Consider the following 19373-nt stretch of genomic DNA (forward strand, 5'->3'; position numbering starts at 1 on the left):
TTTAAATTAAGCCATCTGAACTTTGCTGTTTGCTAACATTTTCTTCTGGCCACATACTCTCAAAACAGTAGTCTGTGTCCTAGGGGTGACTTAGTATTATTTAGGACTGCTTCCACTTGACTATATGGATGGGGAAAACTCATCCAAGGACATTCATAACTTTTCTTTGGTCTTCCTTCCCACTTCTTCCTGCAGAAATCTGAATGGGGGAGCATCTTAAAGTCACAATTTAGCTTTTCCTGCTGATCTCATGTCTGTTGCCATGGAAATAATTGTAGTATTTCAGTTTTAGTCCTACAACCAAAGCACACTCCAGTGGGATCAGATTGGCAGACACAATCTGTAGGATGAAATCTCTCTTTCAACAAGTGTTTGTTATGCTTTAGGACATTTTTTCCCTCTACACTTCATTTCTTTGTGCTTCCTCTGCTGTCGAGTTCTACAGTCCCATCTCTCTTCAATGACTTTGCCCAAGATTCTTCAGGGCCACGAGGACCTAAAAGCATAAATATGAGCAAATCCACGTAAATTATTCATATTGATTTCATATCAGCTAAGGAAAAATTTCCAAATAATTTCCTAGAACTAACAAACTTAAGTTTTATCAACATTTAAAAAAAAAAAAATCTATCAACAGCCTTGAGTTTTTAGGACCTTTTCTGTAATTCTTCTAAAACCTCTGTAAGTCACCTGAAGATGAGATAGTCACTCAACTAAATAATGAGCAGTTGTATTAGGCTACTGCATGACTTTTTAACCTGGAGATTGACTTTTTTTTTTATTATTTAATTTATTTTTTTTTCAGCGTAACAGTATTCATTGTTTTTGCACAACACCCAGTGCTCCATGCAATACATGTTTAAGATTTTTTTTTTTTTTAAGATTTTATTTATTTATTTGACAGACAGAAATCACAAGTAGGCAGAGATGCAGACAGAGAGAGAGAGGAGGAAGCAGACTCCCCGCTGAGCAGAGATTCCGATGTGGGGCTTGATCCCAGGACCCTGGGATCATGACCTGAGCTGAAGGCAGAGGCTTTAATCTGCTGAGCCACCCAGGCACCCCTGGAGATTGACTTTTAAAGAGATCCAGAGTCTTATAATCCCTGCAGCAGCAGGTGGTGGTTGTAGATCTGACTTTTTAAAAATCTTGAAAAAGTAACTTTAGAAAGGGTGGTGAATAAAATAGTTATTAACTCTTTGTCTCTGTTTTCCCATGTATAGTAACCATTGTCCATTTATTCTCTCTTTTCTGCCATACTAAAAGAAATATTCCTGTAGAGTGATAAAGGAAAGCTTACTTTTTATGGTTAATTTTTTTTATATTTTATTTATTTATTTGACAGAGATCACAAGTAGGCAGAGAGGCAGGCAAAGAGAGTGAGGGGGAAGCAGGCTCCCTGCCAAGCAGAGAGTCCGATTTGGGGCTCGATCCCAGGACCCTGAGATCATGACCTGAGCCAAAGGCAGAGGCCCAAACCACTGAACCACCCAGGCGCCCCTTTATAGTTAATTTTATTCGCCAAAGCAACATCACAAAGTGGTACCCATGAATCTGAATTCCTATTTGAAACCTGGCAGATAAGGTGGACTTCACTGTCATGAAGTAATCAGTAATCTAGGGACAGAGGTGGTCCTTGGTAAAATTAAGTAATCATATTGCTTTGGGTAGTACTTTGGTTCCCTTCCCCTTCTAAACTCTTTCTAAATTGTTCTACCCCAAAAGAAATTATGACCTCTCCTCTCCTCTGACTACTCAGGTTTTCTGACTCTAACTCTGATCTGAGTCACTAAGTCCTCCCTCAGTATGTTCCTTAATTCTAGTGTCTTTCCTGTTTCCCATGAAATCTGTCATCACTTTACCACTGGCCCCGTGTTTTCTTGTGAAATAATAGGCTAATGGGCACATCTTTAAAAATATAAGTCAGATCTTGTCACTCTATGACTTAAGACCTGTGGTGGCTTCCATGTCATGTAGAGTGATGGCTGAAGTCCTCCCACATGCTACACAACCTAGCCCCCATTCCTGTCTACCCTAATTGCCCACTATGCCTAGCCTAAGACCTTGGCACATACCATTTTTTTTTGACTTGAAATTCTTTCCCCCCAGATGTCAAAATTGCTGCCCCCCTTAGCTCTCCAATCAACTAAAAATGGAATGTTCTGGGGCACCTGGGTGGCTCAGACATTAAGCGTCTGCCTTCAGCTCAGGTCATGATCCCAGGGTCGTAGGATGGAGTCCTGTGTCAGGTTCCCTGCTCAGCGGGAAGCTAGTTTCTCCCTCTCCCACTCCCCGTGCTTGTGTTCCCTCTCTCACTGTGTATCTCTCTCTCTCTGTCAGATAAATAAACAAAATCTTTTAAAAGAAATGGAATATTCTGTATCAGCCAAACTTGTAGTCACTATACCTCTTAAATGCTTATTTTTCTCCATAACCTTGATCTCCATATGACATATTATCTGTTTATCTGTTTGTTAGTACTTGCTTGACTTTTTATTATTATTTATTTTAGTTATCTGTAGCTAGTAAATCAGCACCATTGGAGAAAGGAATTTTTTTTCCTATGCTCGTATTTTATCATTGAATGGTAAGATAGTTCCTTATAGAAGCATCTACTGAGATGCTGCTACTGCAACAGGAGACTCTGAGGTCAGTGGGAGGCCCTAGGAGGGTAGCCAGTCCCAAGGTCACTACATTTTTACCAAAGTTACTCTAGTTAGACTTGTCCCGTGTTACCAAAAGACGTAGATAGCCCTGCCATGCTGAGATATAATGGCTTCAGGTATTGCCTTTCCCTTGGTAGCATATATTGTGGAATGTCTTTTGTAAAATCAGTTTGTTCCTCCAGCTGATATTTTCTAGCAAAGGCATTTCTGGTATTGTGCCGGGTGACTGGAGAAGGGAATATTTTGATTTCTTAGTCTGTGAGCCCTTTGGCATCACCTACCTGAACCATTCTTTGTCATTCTTCCTGAGCCAGTCCAAGTTGGGCTTTAAATTACCATGTAATCTAAAAATCGCTCTTCTAATTTTATAAACAAGATTAGTAAGGGAAAGGAAGATGGGGAATGTAAAACGTAAAAAGTAAGGATCACTTCTGAAAGTGAATGGGACACTGGCCAAGTATTAGAACAGCTTCAGCGGGGAAGGCGTGGGGCTGAAGTGACTGGACCTGAGTAGGCGTGTCCCCCTTCGGCCTGGCTGTGCATCCTGACTTCACCACAATTCATGCTATTTTACCCGCTCTCTCCTTGGTTGGGAGACCATTTGTTATTGTGCCTGTGCTATCAGAGTGATGTGAGCTGGTGGGGACTGAGGACCCAGAGGGGTCCTGTAGGACTAGCCAAGAAAGTCTTTGGCTTACAGGATAGAGATCAAATGTGCATCAAGAGGAAGGGAGAGCAGAGTTTACAGAGAGAGAGGGCGCATACAGGCAGAGCATCTGGGAGACTCGGAAAGAAAGAAGAATGAGTCTCGTCTTTGCTTGGGGCCTGGGGTTTTTATTGGGAATGGTGGTCTGGTGCACATGTCTTCTCAGGCATCCAGGAACAAAGAAAAGGGTTTAAAAGTGACTCCAAGAGTCATTTATGACCTGGAGCCAGGGATCTTGGTGAGTTAGTGGTCTTGGAGAACCTTGCCCGGCCCCTCCTTAGATGTTATCTACTGTGCTGGAAGACTCCACAGAAGTCATTAACTCTTTGACATTAACTCTTTGGCCTTGTAAAGGAGTACGTTCACTATCTGTTCTATGAGGCATGTGTAACGTGGAGGGTTAGATCCTAATAAGAATAGAAACAGGAAAAGGAGCAAAAACCCCCCAGTTTTTCATGGTTTCCCTTTAATTTTCTTGTCTCAGTAGGGTAGAGGAATATTTCTTGATACCTTTGTTACAAGTAACAGTAGACAAAAAAGAAGACTGAAATGACTTCATGATTTTATTACATCTTACCCTCTTTACTCATCGAGGTTATCTGTCACCAGAGGAACCACTGATCATCTTAACAGTTACTCTGTAGCTATGAAGAAATTATTACTCTTGGAGGTTTAATGACTCATCTAAATTGACATTAACAAAATTTTTAAATACATCAGGCTACCTCTGACTGGCTTTCACTGACCATGCTGTTTCGGAGAGTGAGCAGTCTCAAATTAATATTTTATCCAGTAAAAGATTTAGGGACTGTGGTTCACCCTGCCTAAAATCTATTCAGCCAAACCTCCTTGGCATAGGACTCAGGTACTCCCTGCAGCTCTGCTGAATTGACTAGAAACATGATAAGGCATCTAAATTCTGCAGGTATAGCCAGCCATTCCTAGCAACCAATTTGATTTTTGACGGACAAAGAGCCCCAGGAAAGTAGATGCCTTTGTACCCGAGAAAAAAGAAATCCCAAGCAAGATAGACATGCCCTAATCAGTATGCTCAGGGTATGACAGCATGCAAGTGAGTGATCTATTTTGTCCTGAACTCTAGCTCTGTCAATGACAGTACACGATTTGCTAGAACAAATCAAATAAGTGTAATGGACTCCTGTTTTGACGTTTCAAAACAGTGAACCCTATTTCCTTGTGCAGTGCCCTGATTCTATCTTCTTAATTTGGACTTTTTCTTATAAAATGCCATTGTCAGACACGAGAATGCAAATAACAACGAATCAGGGTAGGATTGTTTTCAACACTCTCAAACATTATGGGAGGAATAATTTCTGCACAGATATGATAATGGGGTGGATGTAGTTCAAAAAATTATAGCCTCAGAAAACGATTTGAAGACTTGGGCTCTGCCGTGGTCAGACGTCTCAGGGCTCTGTTGTTCCCATTCCTGTTACAGGTACATGTGACAGCATTGCAGCTATGAGAGGAATTTTAAAGGGGAAGTTTGAAGAAATCGACGGCTCCTCACCCCGCTCCCCTGTGCGGGAATCAGATGATGACGTTTTTAGCTGTGACGGTGCTGACAGTTTTGATAGTGTCAATCCGTCCACTTGTAATCTTTTCACTGGTGAGTATCTGAAGCTCTATTTCAGGCTGTACTCTAAACCATGTTGGACTGTTGGTTCCTGGAGTTTCTCTCTTTATCCACTGCCTTATATCTGCTCCAAGTTTTTTGTCCTATCAGACTTATTTGTAAAACGTGATATCATTTTAGTTAATTAAATCTCAGTAGCATTCTTCTGTTCATCTCTATGGAGTGATTCTGAGAGGCAGAAATGAGTCCAATTTAAGGCAAGCAATTGAAAATTATTTCCTCTGCATCTTCAGCTTTCTGAAATCCATCTTTTTGAAATCTGATCAGTTGAGCTTTTTTGAACTTCTAATAATCCTAGAGAATGAGTTATGGAATTAACAGCACTCAGTACAAAACATTTATTTCCTAGGTGAGAAAATGATGTTTGTTTTTATTTTTTTATTTTCTTTTAAAGATTTTATTTGACAGACAGAGATCACAAATAGACAGAGAGGCAGGCAGAGAGAGAGGAGGAAGCAGGCTCCCCAAGAGCAGAGAGCCTGATGTGGGACTGGATCCCAGGACCCTGAGACCATGACCTGAGCTGAAGGTAGAGGCTTAACCCACTGAGCCACCTACGTGCCCCTGATGTTTGTTTTTAGAAGAATGCTGCTACGAAATCAAAGCCTTGAAATCCCTTAGCTTCTATCACTGGTAAACCTCAGACTTGAGGCCAGGTTCATGCCCTATAGTAAGTGCCGTTTTCTGCACATATATACCTTCCTAAGCAATTAATATGAACAACAATATTTGCCTCAGTATGGTAGGTTCTAACTTAAAATTCTAGGCTTCCAACTAATACATGTAACTAATATACATGTAACCGATTTTGGAATAGGTGAAAATTTCTAACATTGCTGTGTCCATTAAGGAAAGAGGGATCTCTAAATTAGTTTTAGAAGTTAATCATTTAAAGCAAAACTAAACAAGGTCAAATAAAGTCCCAGAAGATGATGGATATCAACTTCCTTTTAAAGCTCCATTCCAGAAGTAAAAGTAGAAATTATCCAACAGAAAAGGGAGGTTTTTTTTTTTTTTTTTTCCTCATAATAGTTTTTTTTTTTTTTTTGGTATTATTCTTCTAAAGCATTTATGTTTGGGGATTTTTACCAAACTTACCAAAATAACCTTTTCAAATTCACACTGATGTTCATGCATCAGAGCTCTATGACCCCTGAAACTCCATCTTTAATAATCTTTCCTCCACTTCCAAGAATTTGAAAGTTTGTTTGATATTCATGAATTCTCCCTCATCCTTGTTAGAAGCATTTAGAATAAAAATAGGTATAGTTTTATAAAATTGTTTAGACTTTGTATCGTTTATCTCTAAACTTATACTTCTATGAACTTGTGGGAAGTATAAAAAGTGAGGAAGAGACAAAGGAACACTTGGGAGAAGGGAGAAAGCAAGAGCTCTTTTGAGAATGGGATTCTCTAGTTACCCAGAAAGGTTATTGTGAGTCAGTGGGTCTGGGGGTAGGTTTGTTTGAGATTTATCTGTGAATAAGCCTTTCACCTCCTTCCTCTGTGCGACTGTAGCCCTGTGGAGGGCATACACCTTGCTGTCACCCAGAGTGCTGAAGAGTACTAAGCATTGAATGATGCTTAGATTTCTTTATTGAGTGATTAGATTAAATTTAGATAATTTTTTCCTTTATCGTAATAGTTACCTTCTTCGACAATAAACATGGTACATATTTAAGGTGTATAATATGACATTGTGTTACATCTATGCATTGTGAAATAATCAGCACAATCAAGCTAATTAATATTTCCATTACCTCACGTAGTTAGTTTTTGTTGTTAATGGTGAACACTTGAGATCTAATGTCTTAGCAAATTTCAAGTAGACAATACATTATTTTTACAATTTCAGGCAGTTTTTAAAAGCCAGAGAGAACAAATCTACTGGCCGTCCTTATCCTTACTGTATATTTAAATTCAAGACCCTCAAGAATGCTATTGAATACCTTGCATGTGTACCTTGGAGAATTTTCCATCTCCAAGCCCCAGATCACTGCAGGAGCTGCCTGGAATTTTTTGACTTTTTCCCTGTAGCCACTCCTGAAAAACATCATCAGTCTAGACTCTCTTTCTTTGAGATACCACCTCACCAGGGCAGCCATTTCCACATGCCTGTGTTGTTGTTTTTATACCTCCAGTATGCTTTCAACCTCCCTGGTGTCTATGTCTCTCCTAAAGTTACAAATTGACTCTCCTGGAAAAATCAATTGTAGGACACTCTATGCAAGAAATCTATTGATTTCTATAGCTTGTGAGTTCACAAAGTACCTATAATGTTCATTTAAACACCATCAGATCTTACAGTTGTGGCTCAAGATGCTTTCCAGATGAAAGTGATGTTCTGGTGGCTTTGAGGAGTTTGAAAAATTATAGGTCAGGCCCTTGTTATGAGCACCTGAAAAAGCAGATGAGATGAAGTATGCACCCCAGAAAGGGAAAAGTTTGAGGGGAGAGTGGTTTTATTTGGATAAAATAAACTAATTGGACATCTGTTCACCAGTTTTCTCATTCATCCCCATTGTGAAAGTCTGTGGAGGAGGAGGCTCCAGGGTACAGAGAGGAGAAGTCAGGCTGATGAAGAAAGTAGCTTCAAAAGTTTTATTATCTGTCTTCTAGCCCTGTTGCTAATGTACTCTTAGTGAATCTTCAAGGGTTTTGAGGGAAATGTTTGCTGATGTAAGGAGATGGTGTGCATCACTGGACAACTTGTAATTGAATGCATGATCAGAACCATGACTTGAGATGAACAGTGGGGAGGAGGGTAAGAAAGAATGGGTGGAAAATGTGACCTATGGATGATTTCCTGTTATTGTGAGATTATTAACTTAATCATCAATATAAAGCTTACTGATTATTTCATAAAGTTGGGCAAGTGAAGGAAGAAAACCCGTTTGAATTTCTTTTGAGAGGATCCAACACAATGTAATGGAATAAGACAAAAACGGCAGTAAGGAATCAACGTCATTTTGAATTCAAAGAACGTTAGGTCTAGTAGGACCTTTGAGAACATCTAGACTGTTTCTTATTTTTACAGATGTTGAGACTGAGGCCCAGTGAGAGTAACTAGAGAAGAATCCACATGTCAGCTATTGGCAGAGGAATTTATTGTAGAACCTTAGGGTCTACCTTTCTATGAGACTGACGCTGCTGCTCTCTGGTGGGTCTGTTATATCACTGAATACTAAGTCGGACCCAAATCACCAGCAGAGAGATATTGGTTTAGCTTTTGTGCCGGCTCCTGTTAGAAATGGAATGAGTCTTTTGGTGAAAGGGCAATTGGCATTTCATCTCTTGTCTTTTTTTTTTTTTTTCTTTTCAGTTGGTTTCTAGTGAAAGTGCTAGTATCTCTTGGATGTAATATAGTGTCATTGATGAGTTTTATGAATAAATTCAATGAGCGAAAGAAATAGTGGACAGAGAATTCAATTTGAGTGGGAATGAGCGCTTTCCCTTTCCTTTTTCTGTAAGTAAGTGACAGGGCAGACTGTTGAGACTTCCCTTGTATGTCACCGACATTGATGGAACTATCTTACAGCAAACATGTTGTTTTACATTTCCGTGACGGAAATTGGTTTGTCTTGGTAACATAATGCTACTTGTGATAATATGAAAATGCAACAATGAAAAGAAGATGAGATGAAGTATGCAGTGTGCATCTTTAACAGCTGCTAACAAATAGAGGGTTATTTCATTTACCTTAAAAGTAAAACCTTTGTACACTCCACTTTTGCCAGAGGGGTGAATGGGCAGCCTGGACTCCCTAGGGAAAAAAAAAAAAGATAATGATATCTTTCCATCCCTTGAACTCCAGGACCCTACATTACTTGTTCAATAATTCAAGACTTCAGAAACCCACTTACCTTGCATTTCGATTAGACTCACTTAGTCACAGCTTCTGGCTGAATGCAGTAATTATATTCCATTTTGCTGCCTAGGTACAGAATTGGCTTTTATATTTGCTTGTTTGTTTTAAGCCCTGAAAAACTTAAATTTGGCTTTAAACTTAAAAGCACAATTGGTCTGAATTTCAAATACGTTTTTATATATCACTGTCATAGTGAATCTAGAAAAACAATGCTTACTGCTTGTGGTTTTAACTCTCAGTTAGCAACCATGAAAAACAGAATGTAAAGGTTGTTCCTCATGGGGTTAATGGTACTATTTCTCACAGTATAGAAGTGATAAAGCCTTAGTAGGATAAGATCCAAAGTATAGCAAATCTTCCAATTTTCCACATCCATTATTTACTCAGGATGTCTATAGGTAGAATTCATAGGGTAGCTGTATTTCATAAGAGTACAAGAATTAGAGTTGCTATTAAATTTTAAAGACACTGTCTTAACATTAGTGATCAGAATATTTTCATCTGATGATGTAATTTCTTTACAAATATTTCATAGAGTATTTGCATGTTTTATAAACCTCTTGATAAGAATCACATCCTTATTTTGGGGGTAACCTAGGAATACTCACAGGCAATAGATAGACGATTGCCTAACTGCAAAATATCATGACTTCAAAAATGGATCCAAATGAAATTGAGGTGATTCAAATTTTACTAACCATTTTCAAAGCCCCATAATCTTTTGGCTTTGGTTTGAATACCAAAGGTTGACTGGCTTTATACTTGTTTATGATGGTGATGATGAAATCATAGTGCCTGAAGCAAATGTCCTTGTGTTTCTCAGAAGATTTTAAAATTCATCATGCAGATTAGGCAATCTGATGCTTTCTGACAGCTCGAGGGAAGTATATTTGTGTGCATGTGAATGCAGAATAGAATTAAATCTGGTCTTGCTTTAAAAAAAAAAAAGAGCCAGTTGGTGCTATTTCTGAATTGGCTGTGATATTTAACCATTTCACTCTGGAAAGTACATGTTTGTACTCTGAAAATGTTCCTTTTTTTTTTGTCTGAGGAATTTGGGAGTAAACTGGGAATGTTTTAGGGCCATAGAATTGTTGTAGCATATGTCTTATATGTTCAGCTACAGTGATCTGGCATGAAATAGAATTGTTATATATCTCAAGTTTACTGAATTCATTTGACAGTGGGATTAAGGTTAAAAGTATAGTTTTTACATGTAATGAAGAATGAGCAATCATAATAAGTATAGCAAAAGACAAATATTTGATTTTCAAAGGTCAACACAAAACACTAGAAAAGCATTTTTAAAAGTAATAAATGCTTAATGTTCAAGTAGAAAAGTATTGTGAATTAAAATTGAAATGGAGGCTCAGTTTGTTGTATTTGGTTTTATCTTATCTCACAAATACAATAATAGAAGAGTAATAAAGATTGATTTATGTAATTTAGAATTCTAGGACTTTGAATGAAATGTTATGAAACTTGATTTACATAATGAACTATTAAATCACTTTAAGATCCTTAATGGATAGCTGCAGTGGTCTTAATTAGCGTGACCAAAAAAGCAAACTATTAAAACAATTTACAAAGCAACATGAAAGCTAGGGAAGATTGCTAGAGAGATTGCTAAAAGCACTAGATATTTCTGGCTGAAATGCAATAGTGAGTCCCATTAGTTGTGATATTGTGAAGACCTGAACTGCATGTAAGGCAACATATTTTTACACAATGATTGGATGATCATGGTAATGGATATATCTTTTAAGATTAAAAATGTAACTATTTAGTATTAAATCATCTTATTAATAAAATTGCTTTTAAATATTCACAAAGAATACTTAATAAATTTCACCTTAAAATTCCTCTAATGATTACAATGTCTACATTTGAAAAAACATGTATACTTTAAATCTTAACAATGCTAGGGTGTGCAATACTTAATTCCATCCCTGAGAAACTTGGTTTGGAAGAAATGATGACATTAATTTTAAATATGGTTAATTTTTCTAATATAGCTGTCCTATTTCACAATTTCTCCAAAGATTTTGTCCACTGTTTTCTTGTTATGTCAGATCTGACTTTCTGCTGTTTGCTGTTTCTATGACAACCGCCATTTTAGCTTGGAGAGAGTAGTACCTATTTTAAATATCTATATATATATTTTCAGATACATACACACATACACACATTTTAAGAATTTTTACTTAACATGGGGCGCCTGGGTGGCTCAGTGGGTTAAAGCCTCTGCCTTCGGCTCAGGTCATGATATCACGGTGTTGGGATTGAGCCCCACATCGGGCTCTCTGCTCAGCAGGGAGTTTGCTTCCTCCTCTCTCTGCCTGCCTCTCTGCCTACTTGTGATCTCTGTCTGTCAAATAAATAAATCTTTAAAAAAAAGAAGAATTTTTTACTTACCAAAATAATTGATCATTAGGCTGACAGTTATCATGGTCATTAACCAATACTAAAATTAAATGTTATGCTAATTAGATCATGGCTACATTAGGACATATATATCTTACATTTGTCCTAGATTTTTAAAAAAATATGCATAAAGCTAAAGAGGCTGCAAAAGAACATCTAAGTAAACTTAACAAGTAATTTATGGGCACTAATAAAGAAACATATATACTTAGAAATTCCACCTTAATATGATGTAAATAAAAGTTTTGATGAAAAATTAAAAAATGAATGGAATCCAAAAAGGATAAAATGCAGCTTAAATAAATACTGTTATATTTCAAATAACATTTTTCTTTTAACATTCACTAGCTTTTAGCCAGAATATGAAAAATGGTTGAAATTAATCATTATAATTATTTAAACTCCTTGAGGATAAGAGCTGCGTACCATATTCGCCCCACATTACTTAATGGTAATAATCACAACAAGCTTTATTGAACACTAGAAACGATAGTTCAGCACAAGTAAACAGATACGGTAGTGGACCGGCCCTCCTTTACCTTTTTAGCAAATGGGTTAAAGGATAAATCATTCACTTACATTTTTAAAAAAATTCTCTCTTGAATTGTTGAAGTAGGATAAAAGAGGATGAAACCGCTCTGTTTAACATCCCACATATTATAGCTGCAGATTAACTTTAAATACATTTTTGTTTCTTTGTGGCCAATTTTTGTTTTGATAGCCCCCATCTGGCATTGATCTAGATTCCTTTTGTAGTCTGATTACCAGGCATGAATCAAAGAAATCAACCGGCTCCTCTGTCTTAAGAGGCTGGGGGAAATTACCTTTTTAGATTCCTTTTTTTCCCTGTATTTAAATTCCTTATTTAAGATAAAAGAGAAAGAGAATTCATTCACTATTATGTCAACCAAGACCTGTCAACATCACCATGTTCATTTAATTTCTTTTACTGGTAACATATCCATTCTTTGATTTCATTTTTTTTACTAGTAATATTTGGCATTTGTCCTCAAACCTCTTTAAGATATTCAGTTAATGGTCATGGTTATGTTAGTCAAGACTTTTTATTACAAGGGAAAAAAGCCCTACATAACCTAGTTTAAACCAAAAAGAGACCTCTTAGTTCATGTAATCAAGAAAGACAGGGGTGAGGTCACGTCGGGCAAAGTGGATCTGGGGCTCACGTGGCAAAATCAGTGCTCTCCCCACCCCCATGACTTGGTTCTCTTCTCATTATGAGAAGGCCTCATTTTCTGTGACCGATATGGGACTATGGGTTTCCCTAATCTGTGGAAGATATCTGCTTGCACATAGACATAGATGTCTTCCTAGCACTATGTTCTTGAAGGCAAGGAAAATATCTCTTTTCCTAGCTCCAGCAACGTAGATGATGAAATATCTTTTCTTTGTGAGAATTATCTTGGTGTGTCAACTGTGTGCTCATTTGTTCTCAGGTCTAGTCTGCCCTTCCTCTGAAAATTGTACCTTGTCCATTGATTTCCAGATGGATTCAACAGAGGAGATGCCCTGGTGGGACAATAGAGGGCAGGATGAAAGGATAAACCAGCGTATTTCCCTGCACTCATCCATGCCTCAGCTGATACTTCCAGTGGCTACTGCATCTCTACCATATTTCCAGCCTTTGCTGTAATGACCCTGCTTTTGTGGTCACAGACTCCATGGAGCAGCCTTTCCCCATATCTAGCTCCCACGAGGTAGCACCAGATTTTGAGTTCTGGTGACGTCCATTCTTCCTTTGTGCCTCCAGCTGAAGGAGTCTTAGCTTTTTCTTACTATTACTATTCTCTGAGTTCCTTCGTTTTCTGTTTTGTCTGGAATCTCATCTCTTAGAAAATTATTATAACCAGTTCACCATATGAAATTCCTTCCATTGACCCATCTACCATTGCCTCTGTTTTCTTGAACTGGACCCTGCCTGATAACTCTAGCCTGGGTCACATGCCCTTCACTGAACCAATCACTGTGGCCAAGGAATGAGGTTCTTCGTTTGGCTAGCTCTTGTTCATTTATCCACTCTTGTGGTAATAAGAAAGGAGATGTAGAGTATGTTAAGAGAGAAAAAAAATAGAATAAAGAAAAATATGTTGGGCCACCAATAATAATGGCTGTCATACTAGTAATTCATTTTGATACCATAGTTAATAAACATGAAGATCTAAATCGCTTTTGTTTAATCAGCACTATGCAAATAAATTGTGAATAGTGGAAATACGTCCGTTGTTTTTTAAATTTATAAATACTCTATCAAAATTCTGCTTTTTTGCTTATAAAATAATAAGAATAAATATGAAATAAGTGAGAAAATTCTGGGAAAGGAAAACAAGGTACAAACAAGATTGAGTCAGGAATGATGTTAGGTTACCCTTTTTAAGATTAATTAAGAGAACTAATATGTTAAAGATCTGCTATGAGTCACATGTTGTTTTATTATTATTATTATCATTTTTTAAAGATTTCATTTATTTGTTTGGCAGAGAGAGATAGCGAGAGCATGAATACCAGCAGGGAAAGTAGGAGAAGGAGAAACTGGCTTCCTGCTGAGCAGGGAGTACCATGTGGGGCTTGATCCCAGGACACTGTGATCATGACCTGAGCCAAAGGCAGACACTTAATGATGAGCCACGTAGGCATCCCTCACATGTTGTTTTAAATGCCTTATTTATCTTTCCTAGTTTATATGCCCATTTAACAGGTGAAGAAACTGATGTTAAGTAAATTGCCCAAAGTCATAAAGATGAGAGCATCAGCGAGATGTTAATGTCTGTGTTTTTGATCCTGGAGAGCCTCAGCACTTTATATTACATTATTATGCCACTCATATTTCTCCCTTCAACTGTGTTGAATCAGCATTTCCCTACTCGTATTTTTTTTTAAAAATCTTCATTCATGCTCACCTTCTGGTAAAGTCACTTTATTATAGTCATCTATCAAGAAGTCCAATAACAGACTTCTATAACCAAATCCCCTCAGATAATATCCAGAATGAATCCCTCTTTCATTTATCCACACTTCATACTCAACATTGTCACAATGTGTAGCAACATGGTGTTACAAACAGACCAGTTTGTGACCAAGTTAATTACATGATCGTTTATACCCGAATTCTGCCTGCCAAAACATGCAATATTTCTGAAATCTGAAGAAAGTACATCAGCATTTGTGAAATAGTAGGTGCTGGACACTTCCAACAGGGGCATATTTGTGAGGCTTCTTATATCTTACTGTGGCAGAGAAGATGAGAACGTACTTTATAACACAATGTCTCTGATTTGTTCCTCATTGTTCTTCAAGGGAATGCCGATTGACAGGGCAGCCCAGCAACTATTCAAGACTTTATTTGGGTGTTCCTCCCCTGTGGGACAGTTACTGTGTGGTTTCTATGAGGGACAATGCCCACTATAAAAATTAAAGTAGATGCCGTAGGCTGCTTTGACAACAAAAGTTGAGTGAACACATTCTGCAAAGTTCTTCCTCTTTTCTTCCTGTCCGTGGATATTGCTTTTTCTTTTCTTAGGTTTGATTTCTATTTTCTGCCGTACACTGAAAGTACACTGACTAACATAGGCTGCAATTTAGCTGTGTTCCTGGGACCATCTGTAAGAATTTATGCATTTCCTGGGAACCTGATCAATTCTAGCAGCAACCCTCTATTTTCTCCCTGAGATTCAGGAGACCTGAAATCAATTTTATATTTAAAAGTTGGTTTCTGCTTGAGAAAATTGGGGGCCCAATGCCCAAAAACCATTCTGTGCTTCAAAATGGATTCTCTGAATAATTGTGTTTTATACAGACACACATGCATTTTTATATGAGGTCGTAAATATTGTTTCACAAAATTTACTTAATTTCCTCCCTCCCTCCCTCCTTCTTATCTTTTCCTCCCCCCCTTCCTCTCTATCTTTTTCTTTCTTCATAGTATTCCACAGCATAAGTTTATCCCAATATAGTCATCCCTTCTCCTGCCAGTTGTTTTTTAAGTTGTTCTCTTTTTTTTATATTAAAACCTATGATGCTCTAAATATTCATGTATATAGTGTATGTTCAATTTTATACATTGTTCTATCAATTACTGTTGAATTCTTTTCATGATATTTTCTGGTTCCAAGATAATCCACAAATAATTTAACTAAAATATAATCTTATTTTGAGCTCCCTCCCTCTCTCTCTCTCTTTTTCTTACCCCTGTTTCCTTCCCTCTCTCCTTCCCTCCCTCTCTTTTCTTTCTTTTTATTTTGCTTAGTTTTTCCCTTTTCCTTTTCTTTCTTTTTTTTTAAGATTTTATTTATTTATTTGACAGAGAGAGACACACACAGAGAGAGAGGGAACACAAGCAGGTGGAGTGGGAGAGGGAGAAGCAGGCTCCCACTAAGCAGGGAGCGTAATGCAGGAGACTTGATCCCAGGACCCTGGGATCATGACCTAAGCCAAAAGCAGACGCTTAACTGACTGAGCCATCCAGGCGCCCTGGTTTTTCCTTTTTCTTCCTCTGCAATATTCATCTATATTTCTAACTCCTGTAGGTAACTCTTATTGTCCTAGTTTATATCCTTTCATTTTTTTTGATATCAAATAATTATAAAGATAGTCACAAAAGATTTTTTTTGTCAAAAGTGGATCATCTTATATACATTTTTCTTCATCCTGACTCTTTTCATTGAAGAATACCTTATGAAAATTCCCCGACGTCCTTGTCATAGCTCTATTTTATTCTTTTTGATGATTGCAAAATATTGGATATATTCTATTTGTTTCAGTCTTTCCCCTATGAGTGTTCATTTGTTTCAGCTTAGTTTTTATGCAGCTATGAGCAAGGCTATAATTCATATTCTTTTGAAAAAGTCCTTATATACTGGTACTTTACTGTTTTTTTCTCTTTTTTAGAGGAGGAAAAGAGAGGGGGGGGAGGGGGAGAGAGAGAATCCCAAGCAGGCTCTACACCCAGCATGGAGCTATCATGGGGCTCGATATCACAACCCTGAAATTATGACCTGGGCTGAAATCAGGAGTTGGTTGCTTAACTGACTGAGCCTCCCAGTTCCTCCAATGCTTTACTTCTTTTTTCCCCCTCTTATTTATTTATTTATTTATTTATTTATTTATGGTAGAGGGGAGAAGGAGAGAATCCCAAGCAAACTCCATACTAAGCATAGAGCCCAAGGTGGGGCTCAATCACACCACCCTAAGATCAAGATCTGAGCTGAAACCAAGAGTCAGAGGTCCAACCAACTGCACCACCTAGGCACCAGTGCTTTACTTTTTTGAGGATAGATTCTTAATAGTAGGGTTAGGGTTAGGCCATGTAATATCTGGAGTGAGAGGGGACTTCTAGAAAGAACGAAGAGCAAATGCAGACCATTGGCAAAGAGCTTGACACTTGTGTGCATGGGCAATGGGGAATCAATGGAGAAGGCATTGACCAGGTGGGAAACCATCACTGAGTGGAGAAGTGAGAGATGTGGGACTTGGTGAGAAGTGCTCAGATTCACAATAAATCTTAAAGGTAGAGCTGATGGGAGATGCTGATGTTTAGATGTGAGGTTTAAGAAAAACAGATTCTACCAAACATTTAAAGAAGAACTCATTCCTATTCTCCTGAAACTGTTCCAAAAAATAGAAATGGAAAGAAAACTTCCAAACTCATTCTATGAGGCCAGCATCACCTTGATCCCAAAACCAGACAAGGATCCCACCAAAAAAGAGAACTACAGACCAATATCCTTGATGAACACAGACGCAAAAATTCTCGCCAAAATACTAGCCAATAGGATTCAACAGTACATTAAAAGGATTATTCACCACGATCAAGTGGGATTTATTCCAGGGCTGCAGGGTTGGTTCAACATCCGCAAATCAATCAATGTGATACAACACATTAATAAAAGAAAGAACAAGAACCATATGATACTCTCAATAGATGCTGAAAAAGCATTTGACAAAGTACAGCATCCCTTCCTGATCAAAACTCTTCAAAGTGTAGGGATAGAGGGCACATACCTCAATATTATCAAAGCCATCTATGAAAAACCCACTGCAAATATCATTCTCAATGGAGAAAAACTGAAAGCTTTTCCGTTAAGGTCAGGAACACGGCAGGGATGTCCATTATCACCACTGCTATTCAACATAGTACTAGAAGTCCTAGCCTCAGCAATCAGACAACAAAAAGAAATTAAAGGCATCCAAATTGGTAAAGAAGAAGTCAAACTATCACTCTTCGCAGATGATATGATACTATATGTGGAAAACCCAAAAGACTCCACTCCAAAACTGATAGAACTTGTACAGGAATTCAGTAAAGTGTCAGGATATAAAATCAATGCACAGAAATCAGTTGCATTTCTGTACACCAACAACAAGACTGAAGAAAGAGAAATTAAGGAGTCAATCCCATTTACAATTGTACCCAAAACTATAAGATACCTAGGAATAAACCTAACCAAAGAGGCTAAGAATCTATACACAGAAAATTATAAAGTACTCATGAAAGAAATTGAGGAAGACACAAAGAAATGGAAAAATGTTCCATGCTCCTGGATTGGAAGAATAAATATTGTGAAAATGTCCATGCTACCTAAAGCAATCTACACATTTAATGAAATCTCTATGAAAATACCATCCATTTTTTTCAAAGAAATGGAACAAATAATCCTAAAATTTATATGGAACCAGAAAAGACCTCGAATAGCCAAAGGAATATTGAAAAAGAAAGCCAAAGTTGGTGGCATCACAATTCTGGACTTCAAGCTCTATTACAAAGCCATCATCATCAAGACAACATGGTACTGGCACAAAAACAGACACATAGATCAATGGAACAGAAAAGAGAGCCCAGAAATAGACCCTCAACTCTATGGTCAACTAATCTTCGACAAAGCAGGAAAGAATGTCCAATGGAAAAAAGACAGCCTCTTCAATAAATGGTGCTGGGAAAATTGGACAGCCACATGCAGAAAAATGAAATTGGACCACTTCCTTACACCACACACGAAAATAGACTCCAAATGGATGAAGGACCTCAATGTGAGAAAGGAATCCATCAAAATCCTTGAGGAGAATGCAGGCAGCAACCTCTTCGACCTCAGCCGTAGCAACATCTTCCTAGGAACAACGGCAAAGGCAAGGGAAGGAAGGGCAAAAATGAACTATTGGGATTTCATCAAGATCAAAAGCTTTTGCACAGCAAAGGAAACAGTTAACAAAACCAAAAGACAACTGACAGAATGGGAGAAGATATTTGCAAATGACATATCAGATAAAGGGCTAGTATCCAAAATCTGTAAGGAACTTAGCAAACTCAACACCCAAAGAACAAACAATCCAATCAAGAAATGGGCAGAGGACATGAACAGACATTTCTGCAAAGAAGACATCCAGATGGCCAACAGACACATGAAAAAGTGCTCCACATCATTCGGCATCGGGGAAATACAAATCAAAACCACAATGAGATATCACCTCACACCAGTCAGAATGGCTAAAATTAATAAGTCAGGAAATGACAGATGCTGGCGAGGATGCGGAGAAAGGGGAACCCTCCTCCACTGTTGGTGGGAATGCAAGCTGGTGCAACCACTCTGGAAAACAGCATGGAGGTTCCTCAAAATGTTGAAAATAGAACTACCCTATGACCCAGCAATTGCACTACTGGGTATTTACCCTAAAGATACAAACGTAGTGATCCGAAGGGGCACGTGTACCCGAATGTTTATAGCAGGAATATCTACAATAGCCAAACTATGGAAAGAACCTAGATGTCCATCAACAGATGAATGGATCAAGAAGATGTGGTATATATACACAATGGAATACTATGCAGCCATCAAAAGAAATGAAATCTTGCCATTTGCGACGATGTGGATGGAACTAGAGCGTATCATGCTTAGTGAAATAAGTCAATCGGAGAAAGACAACTATCATATGATCTCCCTGATATGAGGACATGGAGAAGCAACATGGGGGGTTAGGGGGATAGGAGAAGAATAAATGAAACAAGATGGGATTGGGAGGGAGACAAACCATAAATGACTCTTA

The 19373-nt window shown here is 37.9% G+C and overlaps 1 protein-coding gene across 1 annotated transcript in view; it reads left to right on the forward strand.

Moving 5' to 3' along the window:
• Positions 1-19373, forward strand: part of CSRNP3 (cysteine and serine rich nuclear protein 3) — a 208255-nt gene that overhangs the window by 20930 nt on the left and 167952 nt on the right. The window contains exon 2 of the mRNA XM_046019869.1: positions 4832-5002. The gene's annotated coding sequence lies outside the window, so the exon portion shown is untranslated. The remainder of the gene's footprint in view (positions 1-4831; positions 5003-19373) is intronic.

The sequence above is a fragment of the Meles meles genome, chromosome 9, assembly GCF_922984935.1.
Source record: "Meles meles chromosome 9, mMelMel3.1 paternal haplotype, whole genome shotgun sequence".
NCBI lineage: Eukaryota > Metazoa > Chordata > Mammalia > Carnivora > Mustelidae > Meles > Meles meles.